Consider the following 15,190-nt stretch of genomic DNA (forward strand, 5'->3'; position numbering starts at 1 on the left):
GCCGAGTTTGCCTACAATGCATCTGTCAATCATATCACTAGCATAAAATCCTTTTGAAATTGTACATGGTTACCCACCTCGAAACCTACTGACTTAATACCCATGTTGCCACATGCTAGAGTCTCTGACAATGGTCAATCATTTGCCAATCATATAAGAAGTCTGCACAAGGACATTCATTAGTGCATCACGAGTAGCAACGCATCATACAAACTAACCGCAGATTTACGCCGTAGTTTTTGTGCGTTTAATGAAGGGGCCATGGTGATGGTGAGGGTAAGGCCGGAAAGATTTTCTCCCAAGCGGGCTACCAAGCTTCATGCTCATAGTTCCGGGCTGTTCTTGATCCTCAAGGGAGTTGGAGAAAATGCCTATGCCGTCGGTATCCCCTCTAGATGGGGGATAAGCACTACTTTCAATATTTTTGATTTGGTGGCATATAAAGCCCCACCTCTCTCGTCTAATGACCAATCCCTACCCATGAACTTTCCGGTAAGCGAGTTTGACTTGTCCACCCCTCCTTCATTACCTTTCGACTAACAATAGGAGACCGAGGTTATACTTGATGAGGTAATCACTTTCACCGAGGAAAGGACGGTGTGGAAGTTTCTTGCTCATTGGCGGGGCAAACTGTCAATGGAAGACACGTGGATTGCGGAAGACGACTTGGCTCACCTTCATCCATTCCTGTTGACACCACAATAGCTTCCTCTCAACAACTCGACAGAGTCGAGTTCTTCTGACCCCGGGAGAATTGGTGGCGACGACGTCAACGCAACATCTTCGGACGCACCACCACCGTCATCTGCGATATCCCGCATCCTTGTCATCAACATCAACTAGAGAACCGCCATGATGGAAACCACATCAAGGCACCCGCGACAAACGTGCCACCACTAACACCAGAAATATCCTACATCATGGAATGTCGCCAACAACAACTACAGAACCACCCGTGATGTGACAAGTCAACATGTCACCTTGTCTTTGACGGTTATTTTATTTGCTTATTTTATTTCTTATTTTCTATTTCCTCCAAGGCCTATATGTAGGCCAATGTTGCAAGAAACACTTGGTGAATCTATTTTCAAAAGTTGAAGTTTTTTTTTCTTTGAAAGATTTGCCCTAACCCTCTCCTCTCTCTGGTCACCGCTGCCGTTGCTCGTCATTGCCACCAACCCTTCTCTTTGTGTTGACCGTCGCCTGCACAAGTAAGCCACTCGCGCAGGCGAGCAGCCTGCGCGGATCAATGCCAGTAGACCTAGAGGACATGATTAAATGTGCACCTTCTTTAAAGAAATATTTAAGGGATTCATGCATATCTAGGAAAATTAAGAAGGTAGTTAAACTTTCTGAAAATGCCTCTAGTATCTTAAACTCTGTTCCCATTAAAAAGAGAGATCCAGGAGCTCCTTTTATTACATGTGAAATTGGTGGAAAGACTTTTAATAGAGTATTATTAGATACACGAGCTAGTATTTGTATTAGTCCAAAGGTTTTAAATGAGGAATACAATTTTGGGGAATTAGAGGAAATCTGCATGGATCTATTGCTAGCTGATGGAACAATTAGACAACCAGAGTATAGATTATCTGATGTGATAATAAACGTTGAAAATTGTGAGATCCCCGTAGATTTTATTGTAACTGAGGCCAAGGTGAAAGGGGATGTAAATTTAGCCCCTATCCTTGTAGGAAGGCCCTTCTTGGTGACAGCTAGAACAATCATGGATTGAGAAAAAGGGACGATTGAATTTAAGGTTGTAGAGGAAAGAGTGAAATTAGACATATCCAAGATGATGAAATGTCCTAAAGGGAGGGATGAAAAATTAAGATTTTGTGACGAAGAGGAGGATGATGTTGATATTATTCGAGGGTTTCTATTGAGAGTAGATGACGCCAACCAGGAAAAAGCAGAACTTGATCCTCCTGCACACTCCCTAGATTTGAACTTTGAGCTTAAACCTCTCCCATCATTTTTGAAATATGCTTTCTTAGATTGTAGAAATTCCCTACCTGTGATTATTTCCTAGTCCCTTACTCCTCAAGAAAATGATCTGCTTAAGGTATTCTGAGAGCAAAAAAAGGCATTAGGGGTGATATTTGAAGATATTGGATGAATCCCTTCATCAATTTGTGGACATCGAATATTTTTAGAAGAGGATTCTAAACCTTCTAGGGACCAACAACGTATGCTGAACCCGCATATGAGATAAATATTAGTGAAGGAAATATTGAGGTGAATATATGCAGGTATTATTTATGCCATTTCTGATAGTCAATGGGTCGGCCCTGTTCATATGGTGCCAAAGAAATCTGGAATAACAATTGAAATCAATGAAAAGGGAGAAGAAATCTAGAAAAGGCTGATAACAGGATGGAGGGTATGTATTGACTATAGAAAATTAAATAAGGCTACAAAGAAAGACCATTATCCCCTTCCTTTCATTGATTAAATTTTAGAAAACTATCAGGACATAATTTATTTTCTTTTCTTGATGGTTATTCAGGATATAATCAAGTTAACATTTATCCTGATGATCGAAAGAAAACAACCTTTACTAGCCCTGTAGGTACATATGCCTTTAGGTGCATGCCTTTTGGCCTATGTAATGCTCCAGCCACCTTCCAAAGATTCATGAACTCTTTACTTTCTGTATTTTGAGATTCCTTTGAAAATTGCCTTCTAAATCTCACTAAAAGTATTCAAAGATGCATTGAAAGTAATCATGTGCTAAGTTGGGAAAAATCTCATTTAATGGTACAGGAGGGAGTGGTATTAGGGCACAAGGTCAGCAATCGTAGATTGGAAGTGGACAAATCCAAAATAGAAGACAGCCAGGGCCGTCCACTTCCCACAAATCTAAAAACCCTTAACGGGTTCCTCGGCCATGCAGGTTTCTATAGGAGGTTCATTCTAAACTTTGCTAAAATTTCCAAACCTCTTAATAATTTCCTTTCTAGTAAAACTAATGAAATCATTTTGGATAAAAATGCTATTTATGCTTTTGAAGAGTTGAAGAAGGCCATCACACATGCATCTATTTTGCAAGCTCTAGATTGGAGCTTGCCATTCGAAATCATGTGTGGTGCCTCGGATTTTGCTGTAGGGGTTGTCTCAGGACTGAGGAAAGAGAAGAAACCTGTGGCCATATATTATGCTAGCAGGACTTTAATTCATGCACAATTCAATTATTCTACCACTGAAAAAGAACTGATAGCTGTAATTTTTGCTTTAGAAAATTTGTGACCTTATTTGCTTTATAGTAAAATAATAGTATATACTTATCATGCGACATTAAAATATCTTTTGTCTAAAAAAGAAGCTAAACATAGGCTCATCAGATGGATTTTATTATTAAACGAATTTCACATAGAAATCAAAGATAAAAAGGGTTGTGAAAATTATGTTGCTGATCATCTTTCTAAGGTAAAGAATTTGACATGCAAATCAAAGATAGAAAGGGTTGTGAAAGTTATGTTGTTGATCATCTTTCTAGGGTCAAAGTAAATGATCCCTCACTTATCTACGAAGCATTTCCGGATGAGCAAATTCTGGCTGTCTAGACAGGAAATGTTCAATGGTTTGCAAACATTGTCAATTTCTTAGGGACACGAGGGGTCCCTTCAGGATGGAGCTGCAATGAGAGAAAGAAGTTCTTCAAGGACATGCGAGATTACTTTTGGGAAGAACCAGAGCTATTCCATCAAGGAGCTGATCAAATTCTTAGAAGATACGTACTTGAAGAAGAACAGAACAGCATCCTTAAATTCTGTCATTCCAACCCAGGAGGAGGTCGCTATTCGGCTAAGGTAACAACCCATAAGGTAGTGGAAAGTGGGTTTTATTGGCCAACTTTATTTAAAGATGCACATGATTTTTATTTGAAATGTTTAGCATGTCGAGCATTCATAAATATTGATAGAAAAAATCACATGCCTCTAAAATCGAATTTAAAAGTTGAAATCTTTGATTTAAGGGGAATTGATTTCATGGGACCATTTCCTAATATTAATGGATATGAGTATATTTTAATGGCTGTAAACTATGTTTCAAAGTGGGTAGAAGCCATAGCCACTAGGACCAATACCAGTAAAGTTGTCACTGATTTTGTGGAGACTTACATCTTTTACAGATATGGATGTCCTAGGGCTATAACTAGTGATGGGGGGTCGCCTTTTGTAAATTTTAATTTTAGACATCTTTTGAAAAAATATGGTGTACAACATAAGAATATGGTGTACAATATCACCCGCAAGCTAATGGGCAGGTTGAATTATGTAACAGGGAAATTAAGAAAATCCTTCAAAAAACTGTGAAGCCTAATGGGAAAGATTGGTCATACAAACTAAATGAAGTGTTATGGGTCTATAGAACAGCCTACAAAACACCCTTAGGAATGTCCCCCTTCCGGTTGATATTTGGAAAACCATGCCATCTACCATTTCAGTTGGAACATAAAGCTTCACAGGCCATTAAAAAGCTAAATCTTTCTTTAGATGAAGCAGGAAAATGCAGGTTGCTCTAGCTCCAAGAACTTGAAGAAACGAGGAATGAAGCTTAGGAAAACTCCAAGATATATAAAGCAAGGATGAAGGCCTTCCATGACATAAACATCACAAGAAGGACCTCTGTCAAAGATCAAAAGGTATGGCTTTACAATTCAAGATTAAAACTCTTTCCTGGTAAGCTAAAAAGTAGATAGAATGGACCTTATTTGGTAGTAGAATCATATGAAAATGGGGCCATTTTAATATCGGATCCCAGACCCCAGAAAAAATTCAGAGTAAATGGGCAAAGGCTGAAGCCTTATCTACATGATGATCCTCCTCATCAGCCCCTTAGCATGATCTTGGAAAAACCTGCAGGATAGTAACCTCTATAGAGCCGCATTAAATCTTTTATTTCTTACCTTTCTTCTTTTCTTTTCTTTGGTTTCAGAAAATGTCAACCACCAATACATGGAATGAACGTGAAGGAACCTGCATGAAAGAGTTCAACCCACTGTTAGCACCCTCTAAACTCCTTTTTATATTTTCCTATGCATCGAGTACTATGCAATTACTGTGTGGGGGGATATTCAATCCGCCTTGAAAGTTTTTTTATTTTTTTATGATTTCTCCCTATTTTTTTTAATAAGTTGGGTGGTATAAAAAATTATTGAATTCAACATCATGCCATAACCAAAATTTGGACAGCCCCTATTATTTTTAGGTTGTACATGATCTTATCTCCCAATGGCGAGAGCACATGGTAGGGTGAAGGACAAATCTAAAAATCAAAAGGTGTATTCCCCGATACATAGGGATTTCAGTGTTGAGTGAAAGTGTGACACCCCGACTACACCCATATTTTGATTTAACCAAACCTATCTATGTGAATGACTACCTATGAGCCTATTCGTATGCTGGATAGTGAGATGCATTTCTTCAAGTCTTGAGCACATGACCCCTCCATCTCATACCCTTTATAAAAGATCTTCATCCCACAATTCTTCATCTCACATCTTCATCCATCTATGTTTGCTTACCTTTTACCACCTTTATCTCACCTTACCTATATAGGACACCTCTTCCACTTCATTGTTTATGAAATGCCTTACTCCCAAGTTGTTCTATCTGTCTTATCTTTAAAAACAATATCTCATTCATATGTGTCATCTGATTTTAATTATTTTCCATTAATATTCACTCTACATCTTCTCAATCTATTTCTTCTATCTGATCCTCAAAGTTTATCAAAAACCTCTATGAGGTTAGAGTGATTGCATCACATCTGTGATTCACTTTCATTCAAGAAAATTTATCTGATTAAGGCACTTCATAAATACTTTCTTATTCTCTTCTTCTATTTTGCCCCCCCCAAAAAAAAAATACAAAAAAAAAAAGAGAAAAATACAAAAAAAATACTATGAAGAATATATTTTTCAAAATTATGAAAAAAAAAGAGAAAAGAAGAATTACTGTGGGGCTTGTCTCTTCTTCTTCTTATTTGTTTCCTATGAACTGGCTAACTATATCATTCCAGAATAAGTAAATTCTCTACCTAGAAGAATAACTTATGAGGATCATCTTTACCTTCTTCTACCTTCCACATTTCTTCTTGAATCTTGGGAGTAGGCTATATTAGTAATATTAAATCTTCATCCGACTTTCTTAATTCAGAGTTTGCCCATTCTCCTTAAACCATCCTTCTCATCTCTCTCGAACCTTAGAGTAGATAGGAAGCCAGTTCTCAACACACCTTGTTCCCTCGTGCTCATACTAAGAGGAGAAGAGTGCATACTCCCTATTTCAGGTCTGATAAACCTCGTAGGGACATCACCACTTAGGTAGCCCTCTCTTGTGAGAGAGTCAACCAAGAGGGGTGAGGCCCAGTTCAATGTGTGAAGTGAGAAAATCTCTTTTTTATGGTGTTGACCCTAGAGAGAAGTAGGCTGCCCTATTATGACCACCAGCTCTGCTCAGACTATGAGGGAAAAATTTCATGTATTCCTGCAAAGGTTTTAACCTAGATTGTCAAAGGAAAATGGTCATCTAGATATGTGATTGACAAACTTAATGCTTCATGCAGATACCTTCTTGGTGTAAAGGCGAAAGGGGAAGTCCAAAGAAAAACTAAGGGCATTACTATGGGACTAGCCATGATCTAAGCTGGGGGGTATTTGATAAATCTAAAATGCTAGTAATATATATGTGGAGTTGTTGCTAATTTATCAACTTCTTTATCTTTTTCTCGATATATTATCAACATTTGTGTTAAGTTATGAAAATCATGAAATAAAATCACCTTTTTCTAATTTTGAGTTAATTATTGTCATTTGTGGGACTAACCCCACTTAACTCAATGAGTTTAGTGGAATGAATCTCACTCTCTTCTTAGTTTAGGTGGAAGATGCAGGAATTAGGTCAAACTTTGATGAATAAAGGGGATAATTAAATGAGGTAGAAGATATTTGGCCCAACAAAGTAGGCCCAGCCACAACCCTGGGGCAAGAATGGAGGCGCAAATCAAGACAGCTAAAGGCCAACTAAGGAAGCTCCGCTAAGCCCAGTATGAGAGGCATCTCGGGCCAAAGAAAGGAGTGCATGGGGAAAGTCCACTCATGATTATTTATGACCATGTAAGGTGCTTGGATGCTGATTGCAGGACATCCTTGGACGTTGATTGAAGCCAGAGAAGAAGATCCAGCCATTCAATCCATTAAACATCCAAGAAAATATGTCTTGAACGTCCCTGGGGTATTTAAAAGGTATCAATACTGATTGGAGGACCATAATGGATGTGGATCATGACACAAAAAAGAAGATCTAGCCATCCATTGTATTAAAAATCCAATGGCTCTCATTTCCTCTCTCTCCCTTTATAAACCCCTTCACCCTATTGTAATATTCATCTTGTGATTCAATCCAAAGTAATGTTTTGTGTCCTAAGTACAATTGAGTCATAGATCCATTCACCTTAGTGAGTGCCAGGCTGAGCAGGAAGCATCCAGGGCTGAAGAAGCTAGTGGAAAGGAGAAGAAGAAGTCCCTTGGACCTAGGAGGGTGCGACAAAGACGTTGCCTTCTTATTTCTCCTTTTTCACTCTAACCTGCTCATTTTTTTGTCTTTTAATTAGTCTTGAGGCAGCTATCCAATATCCACACGGTCCCAACGCATCTAACTACGCTCAAAAATTCATTCTAGAACTCATTATAGAGTGAAGTTAGTGCAGCCCATTTTTTCTCTCTCCTCCACCAAGCCACTTTCCCCATCTGGCATACGTACATAGCCAAATTTTGACTAAGTCCAGAGCGCTAGCCAGATTCATTTCCTATTTTAGTTTGGCTTTAAATGTTCCTAAAAAATCCCATAGAACTCATTTTGTGCTCAGTAATATTTTTATAAATCTTTTAATTAAATTTTAAATATCTTTGCATATATTTTTATTAGTTATTTATTTTCGTAGGTAGTACTTTCACTTTTAAAATTCATAAGAATTTATAACTGAAGCAGAATTCATTAGGAAAAACCCTTGCTCCCTGTGGATCGACCCTTACTCTGCCTACGCTAGTAAGGTTATTATAAATGTTTGCTGTTTTAATTCGGATGAACCAACGATACTAATTAGTGAAGTTAAATCATCACTAATGACCTCTATAATCTGAATTATCAGCCACCCGTGCAGGCCGCAAGTTCGCGCAGGCAAGCTGCCCGTGCAGATCGTCGCCCACGCAGACCACCGCCTGTGCAGGCAAGTCGCACGCGTACACAAGTCACTTGCGTAGGCCACCGGTCTGCATAAGCAAGCCACCCGCGCAGATCACTGCCAGCGCAGGCAACCGGCGTAGCTCACATACCCATGCGCAGGCGACCGCCCCTATAGGCCACCGCTCGAGCCATGGCGTCGCAGGCCATTCGCCCACTGATAAGCTCAGATTTTATGTGTTTTTTAATGGTTATTTAGCAGTTAAGACGTGTGAGGTTCAGAGCTTATGCAACAAATTTATAAACCTCACGGCGTAAGGCGAGTGAGGGTCGATCCACAGGGAGCAGGAGAAAACAGCAGAAATTTCCTTCTTTATTCAATAGATATGTCACTTATCAATTTAAAATAAATATTAAACTCTGTTAAATGATCCTCAGGAAAATCACAGGATTCCTCTTTAATCCCCAGTTTAGTCGAAAGATTTAACTGCTATGGCTCTGATTAAGTTAAAGATTTAACTTAATAGAGGCTGTCTACAGAGAAGTTCTCTGTAGACAGTACCTTTGCCCAGGGGCAAAGGATCAAACACCTTGCGTGGGTACCTGCGCGCAAGGTGTCTGCGTCGCAGCGCTGGCGCTGTCGCGTGGCGTGCTGCGGCGGCGGCTGCTGCGTGCAGCAGCGCTGTTGCGGCGTGGCTGCGCGCGGCGTTGCTGCGCGGCGCTGCTGCGTGCGGCGGCGTTGCTGCGCACGGCGCTGCTGCGTGCAGCAGCGCTGTTGCGTGCGGCGTGGCTGCGCACGACGCTGCTGCGTGCGACGGCGTTGCTTCGTGCGGCGGTGCTGCTGCGCGCAGTGGTTCTGCTATATCAAAGGGATTTTTGGGGAGGTTTGGGGAGGATGATCAGAACAAGCAAGAAACAAAGTTCAACTGAAATCAAGTCTAAAACGAAACAATTCTCAGTTGGAAAACATTGGAAGATCTGGTGACTCTTCCAACCCAACCAAAATTGTCTGAGAAGAGAGGGATTACAGGGCTGAAGCTTGAGATTTCCCCACGTCGGGTGTCACGTCCTCGCGGCGAGGCGTGGTTCTTCAATCCAAGCTATCTTCAGTCTGTTCTTCCTCTCCAACTCCAAAAGCTCATCAGCTCATGGAGGGTGCAGAAATCCTCTTCTCCAAGCCCTAGTTTCCTTAGAGAAAATTCTGAACACCTAAACTCCGCTCTCAAGAGAGTATTTATAGGTTTTCTCTTAAGTCATGCCCAGGGGCATTTTCGTAATTTTTGCCACTTCGAATTTTTGCCCACTTCTGTTGATCCTCCTCTCTTCCTTGATCTTCTTAACCTGTTTCTGAATGTTCACTAGCCATAAAACGTTAAATATATTCCACTTGATTCAAAGAATCAAGTGGGGTTAGTGATTTCATAAAACAATACATATGCATGAACTTAGCATGAATTCACAAGATAATTGTAATGAATTTAAACTTGAGAACTTGATTATTTGATGACATATTTTAGAGTCATCAAACACCCCCCAACTTAGATCATTACTAGTCCCTTAGTAATGACATGCAGGTGAGAATAAAAGATGATCTCAAGGTGAATTTTGACTTCCCATAACTTTGATTCATGCTCTTCTCAAGGAGTATTTTCAGCAATTAAAAGTGACCAGCGTAGAAGAAATTTAGGATCTATCTGAGCCTTAAACCTCAACTAAGTGCACATGATCTATGGAGTACATATAGTAAGTACATAGTATATGGAATAAGATCGAGTTAACACCCCAAGCGCACTACTGAACGAGGCGTAGAGAGTGGCATTAATGCTAGCTCAATACTATGGCTATAGTAGCATCGGCTCAAACACACGGGAGACAGCTTTTCCACCTTTATTTTATTTGGCATTTGCTGCTTGTTGGTCATTTTTGATGACAATCAACTTTAGTACTATGATGCAAGCTTTTGCTTGTTTATGCGCAGTGCAGCTTTCACTTGATAGTTTGGTGGCGCTTATCCACTACCCATGTGCCGTCCTTAGTAGACCGGCAGCTTATTCCCCGACGGTTATGTATCCTTCATGGGTCAGGGAGCTTCACTCACGTCATAATAATACTGCCAATGAGCTAACACTAACCCTACTCTCCACTAAAGCTAAAAATTTTCGTGCATGTAAGTGCTAACTCAACCCGAGGTGGATGGTGAGGTGAGAGAAGTATAATGGTAATAGATATGACTGTAGTGGTATGGATCGTAGTGCACCTAGCTAGGCTTACTTCACCTAGGATTCCCTAGCTGGCCACTCTTGCATTTCTACCCTTTTGAAAAGAATCGAATTATCATGCATATCATTGGACAATCATCTCCTAAGATCATCAAATATCCATGGTTTGTGAATGCAAAAACGACAAAATTTTCATGGATAGTGCATGTAAATGTACTCCCCCCCCTCTCAATAAAAGGCATGTTCCTACATGACAAATCATAAATGAGAGAAAGGAGAAAGGAATACCAAACCATGGAAGGAAGGGCGGCGATCAGCATGCGTGTTGTCCACTGACGTGTTAGGTGGGCGTGGATCGGAGTGGCTGCACACGAGAACAGAAACAAAAACGCAGAAAACAAAAAACAAAACAAGGAAAATAACCAAGCAGAGAGAATATGAAATGTAGTAAAAAAAAAAACTAGTCGGATCATGAGCTATCATGCGATGGCTTTTCTAACGTAATATTCATGGGGCTGTCAAGATCTTCTTCTTCTAAGTAGGGTTTGAGCCGTTGCCCGTTCACAGTGAATCGTCTTTGAGACGTAGGATCTAAAATTGTAATGGCTCCATTCTCAAAAACCTGCTGAACAAGGAAGGGACCATCCCATCGCGTTTTCAATTTACCTGGAAAGAGTTTTAGTCTAGAGTTGTAAAGCCATACTTTTTGATTCTCCACAAAAATTCTTCTCCTCAAGCTCTTGTCATGAAACATCTTCATCTTGGCTTTATAAATCTTCGAATTCTCATAAGCCTCATTTCTTAACTCTTCCAACTCATTCAATTGAAGAAGTCTATGCTTGCCGGCTCTATCCAAATCTAGGTTGAGTTTTCTAATAGCCCAAAGGGCCTTATGTTCTAACTCAAGTGGTAGGTGACAAGCTTTGCCAAAGATAAGGCAGAAGGGAGACATGCCTAGAGGGGTTTTGTAAGCTGTCCTATAAGCCCATAACGCCTTGTCTAGCTTCCTAGACCAATCTTTCCCATCTGGACGCACTATTTTCCTCAAAATTTTCTTCACCTCTCTATTGCACAATTCAACTTGTCCATTGGCTTGAGGATGATATGGGGTAGTGACTCGATGATGGACACCAAACTTTTTGAGGAGATTCCTAAAGTTGTAATTTGTGAAGTGTGAACCTCCATCACTAATGATCGTCAGGGCATCCATTTCTATAAAAAATGTGTTTTTCAATAAAATTGGTCACTACCTTACTGTCATTGGTTTTGGAGGGAATGGCTTCTACCCATTTGGAGACGTAGTCAACAGCCATCAAGATGTATTCATAACTGTTAGAACTAGGAAATGGACCCATAAAATCAATTCCCCATAAATCAAATATTTCTACTTCTAAGATGGGTTGTAGGGGCATTCTATCTTTCCTATTGATATTGATGGATGCTTGGCATGCTAAACAACTGTTATAAAATTTCTGCGCGTCATGAAATAATGTAGGCCAAAAGAAACCCGATTCAACAATCTTATGAGCTGTTACCTTAGCCGAGTAGTGACCCCCTCCTGGTTTTGCGTGGCAGAATTCTAGGATGCTTCGTTGCTCGCTCTCGGGGATGCATCGTCGGAGAATTTGATCTTGTCCTTGGTGAAACAGCTCCGGATCTTCCCAAAAATAAAATCGCGCATCCTTGAGTAGTTTTTTCCTCTCGTGGGAAGTCCAACCTGTAGGAATTTGTCCTGAAACAAAAAAATTGACAATATGTGCATACCAAGGAACGAATGTTCCTTGTGCAGTTAGGACAAATTCATCAGGAAATGCATCGTTAATTTGTTCAGGTGGGGCGCCTATGATTCGTGAGAGGTGGTCGGCTACTACATTTTCACACCCTTTCTTATCTTTAATTTCCAAATCAAATTCCTGTAATAAAAGCACCCATCTAATCAATCTCGGTTTAGCCTCTTTCTTCGTTAACAAGTATCTAATAGCTGCATGATCAGAATAAACAGTTATTTTACTACCTAGTAAATAAGACCTAAACTTTTCTAAAGCGAAAATAATGGCCAGCAGCTCCTTTTCGGTGGTGGTGTAATTCAGTTGTGCGTCCACTAAGGTCCTGCTGGCGTAGTAGATCACCACGGGTTTCTTATCAATTCTTTGGCCTAACACTGCACCTACTGCAAAATCAGAAGCATCACACATTAGTTCAAAAGGAAGGGTCCAATCGGGCCCTTGCAAGATAGGTGCATTTACTAAAGCTTCTTTTAATTTATCAAATGCATTCTTAGCCTCTAGTGTTAGTTCAAAATCATTATTTTGAGACGATAAAAGGTTTGTAAGCGGTTTAGAAATTTTAGCAAAATCAAGGATAAAACGTCTATAGAAACCCGCGTGGCCGAGGAAACCCCTAAGGGTTTTTAGGTTGGTTGGAGGTGGAAGGCCCTGGATGACCTCGATCTTGGCCTTGTCCACTTCCAAGCCACGGCTGCTTACCATGTGGCCCAGCACTACTCCCTCCTGCACCATGAAATGAGATTTTTCCCAACTTAGTACGAGGTTCGACTCAATGCACCTCTTCAATACTTTGGTGAGGCTAAGGAGGCAGTTTTCAAATGTGGATCCAAATACAGAAAAATCATCCATAAATATTTCTAAGCACTCCCCCACTAGATCGGAGAAGAGTGCATTCATGCATCGTTGGAATGTGGCGGTGCATTACATAGCCCGAAGGCATACGCCTAAAGGCATATGTCCCTACAGGACTCGTGAAGGTCGTCTTCTCTTGGTCCTCATGATGGATATTCACTTGGTTATATCCTGAATAACCATCAAGAAAACAGAAATAATGCTGCCCCGATAATTTTTCTAGTATTTGATCCATGAAGGGTAATGGGTAATGATCCTTCTTGGTAGCCTTGTTCAATTTCCGATAGTCAATGCACACCCTCCACCCAGTGGTTAGCCTCTTCTGCACTTCTTCTCCTTTATCATTCAGCTCAACAGTCACTCCTGACTTCTTAGGAACCATATGTACCAGGCTTACCCATCTACTATCGGAAATCGCATAGATGACGCCGGCATTAAGCCACTTGAGAATTTCCTTTTCGAGGACTTCTCTCATGTGGGGATTCAACCTCCTCTGATGTTCTCTAGGGGGTCTAGCTTCATCTTCTAGAAATATCCTGTGCTCACAAATTGAAGATGGAATTCCTTTGATGTCATCAAAAGTCCACCCTATGGCCGATTTATGCTCTTTAAGCACTTTGAGTAAGCTCTCTTCTTGTGTTGGAGTGAGGGATGAAGATATAATCACAGGTAAACTTTCTGTACAGTCTAAATAGGCATACTTGAGGGTAGAGGGAAGTGGTTTAAGTTCTGGGTGAGCTTTTACTTCTGCAGAGTCTAAGAGTTCATCATCTAGCTCTCTACTTTCTATGTTGGATAGGTACTCCTTCACTCTTCCCTCTTCTCCTTCATTTTCTGTGCAGAATCTGAGCTCTTCATTGCTCCCTAAGGGGCACTTCATCATCCTAGAAATGTCAAGTTGAACTCTTTCCTTCCCTATCTTAAACTCGACAGTCCCCTTTTCCCAGTCCATGATAGTCCTAGGCGTCACTAAAAACGGTCTTCCTAGAATGATAGGAGCCAAGCTAAAGTCTCCTGAAATTTTTACATCAGTTACTATGAAATCTACAGGAATTTCACAATTTTCTACAGTGATAGTGACATCAGTCAATCGTCCTCAGGTTGCCTGACCGTTCCGTCGGCTAAGAGTAGGTCCATATGGATCTCTTCAAGCTCCCCGAAGCTGTATTCCTCATACAATGCCGTCGGAATGATGCTGATGCTTGCTCCTGTGTCTAACAAGACTTTTGAAAAAGTCTTTCCTCCTATGTCACATGTGATAAAAGGGGCACCAGGATCCCTCTTTTTTATAGGTATGTCATTTAAAATGCTAGAGGCATTTTCGGAAAGTTTAACAACTTCCCTATTCTTTCTATTTGTGCAAGAGTCCTTAAGATATTTCTTAAGTGATGGTGCACACCTAAGCATGTCTTCCACAGTGACTGTCATTGTGGCCTTCCTAAAGTTCTCTAGCAACCTGTTTTCATAATCAAAGACAGGTTTCTTTCTCGTTAGGGCAGATGGGTAAGGTATGTGTTGCCCACTTGTGGAAGGTAAGGGTTCATCGCCGTCGGGAAGATCCTCTCCTTCGTGCTCCCTTTACTCCTCTTTCTTCCTAGCGTTCTCTACAGAATACCTATAGGGATCCTGAAGTTCTTTTCCATTCCTCAATCTTGAGGCTGCCAGAACTGCAGGATCTAATTCATCCATTTCTTCATGGCTAGAATGCTGAATATGATGCAAATTGCATGGATTGATGACGGGTTTCGTAGGAAAACGTTGAGAAGTGCAAGTGTTTTCTACAAGGATACCTTGGGACTCAGAGGGTGGCCTGAAACTCTCCAGCAGCTTCCTCATTTGCTATTGTGACTCCAGCATTTGTTTAGTCTGGAACTCCATCATCACCTGCATTCGCATCTCCATCTCCGCCCGCAACTTTTGGTTTTGCTTTTCGATCATATCTGAAATGACGGGGGTTAATGTAGAAAAATCAGGTTGAGTTTGAGATGAAACCTGATACTGTTGTGGAGGCCTGTGCTGGAATTGTTGTCTCTGCTGGAACGGGGGCTGAGCTGCCGGCTTGTTTCCTTGGTGGAAGGCCTCTCCGTTTTGGAAATTTGGCCGCTTTTGACCTGCCCACGGTTGTAGCGGCTGATTGAAGGCC

This window comes from Wolffia australiana, chromosome 4, assembly GCF_029677425.1.
Source record: "Wolffia australiana isolate 7733 chromosome 4, ASM2967742v1".
Classification (NCBI taxonomy): domain Eukaryota; kingdom Viridiplantae; phylum Streptophyta; class Magnoliopsida; order Alismatales; family Araceae; genus Wolffia; species Wolffia australiana.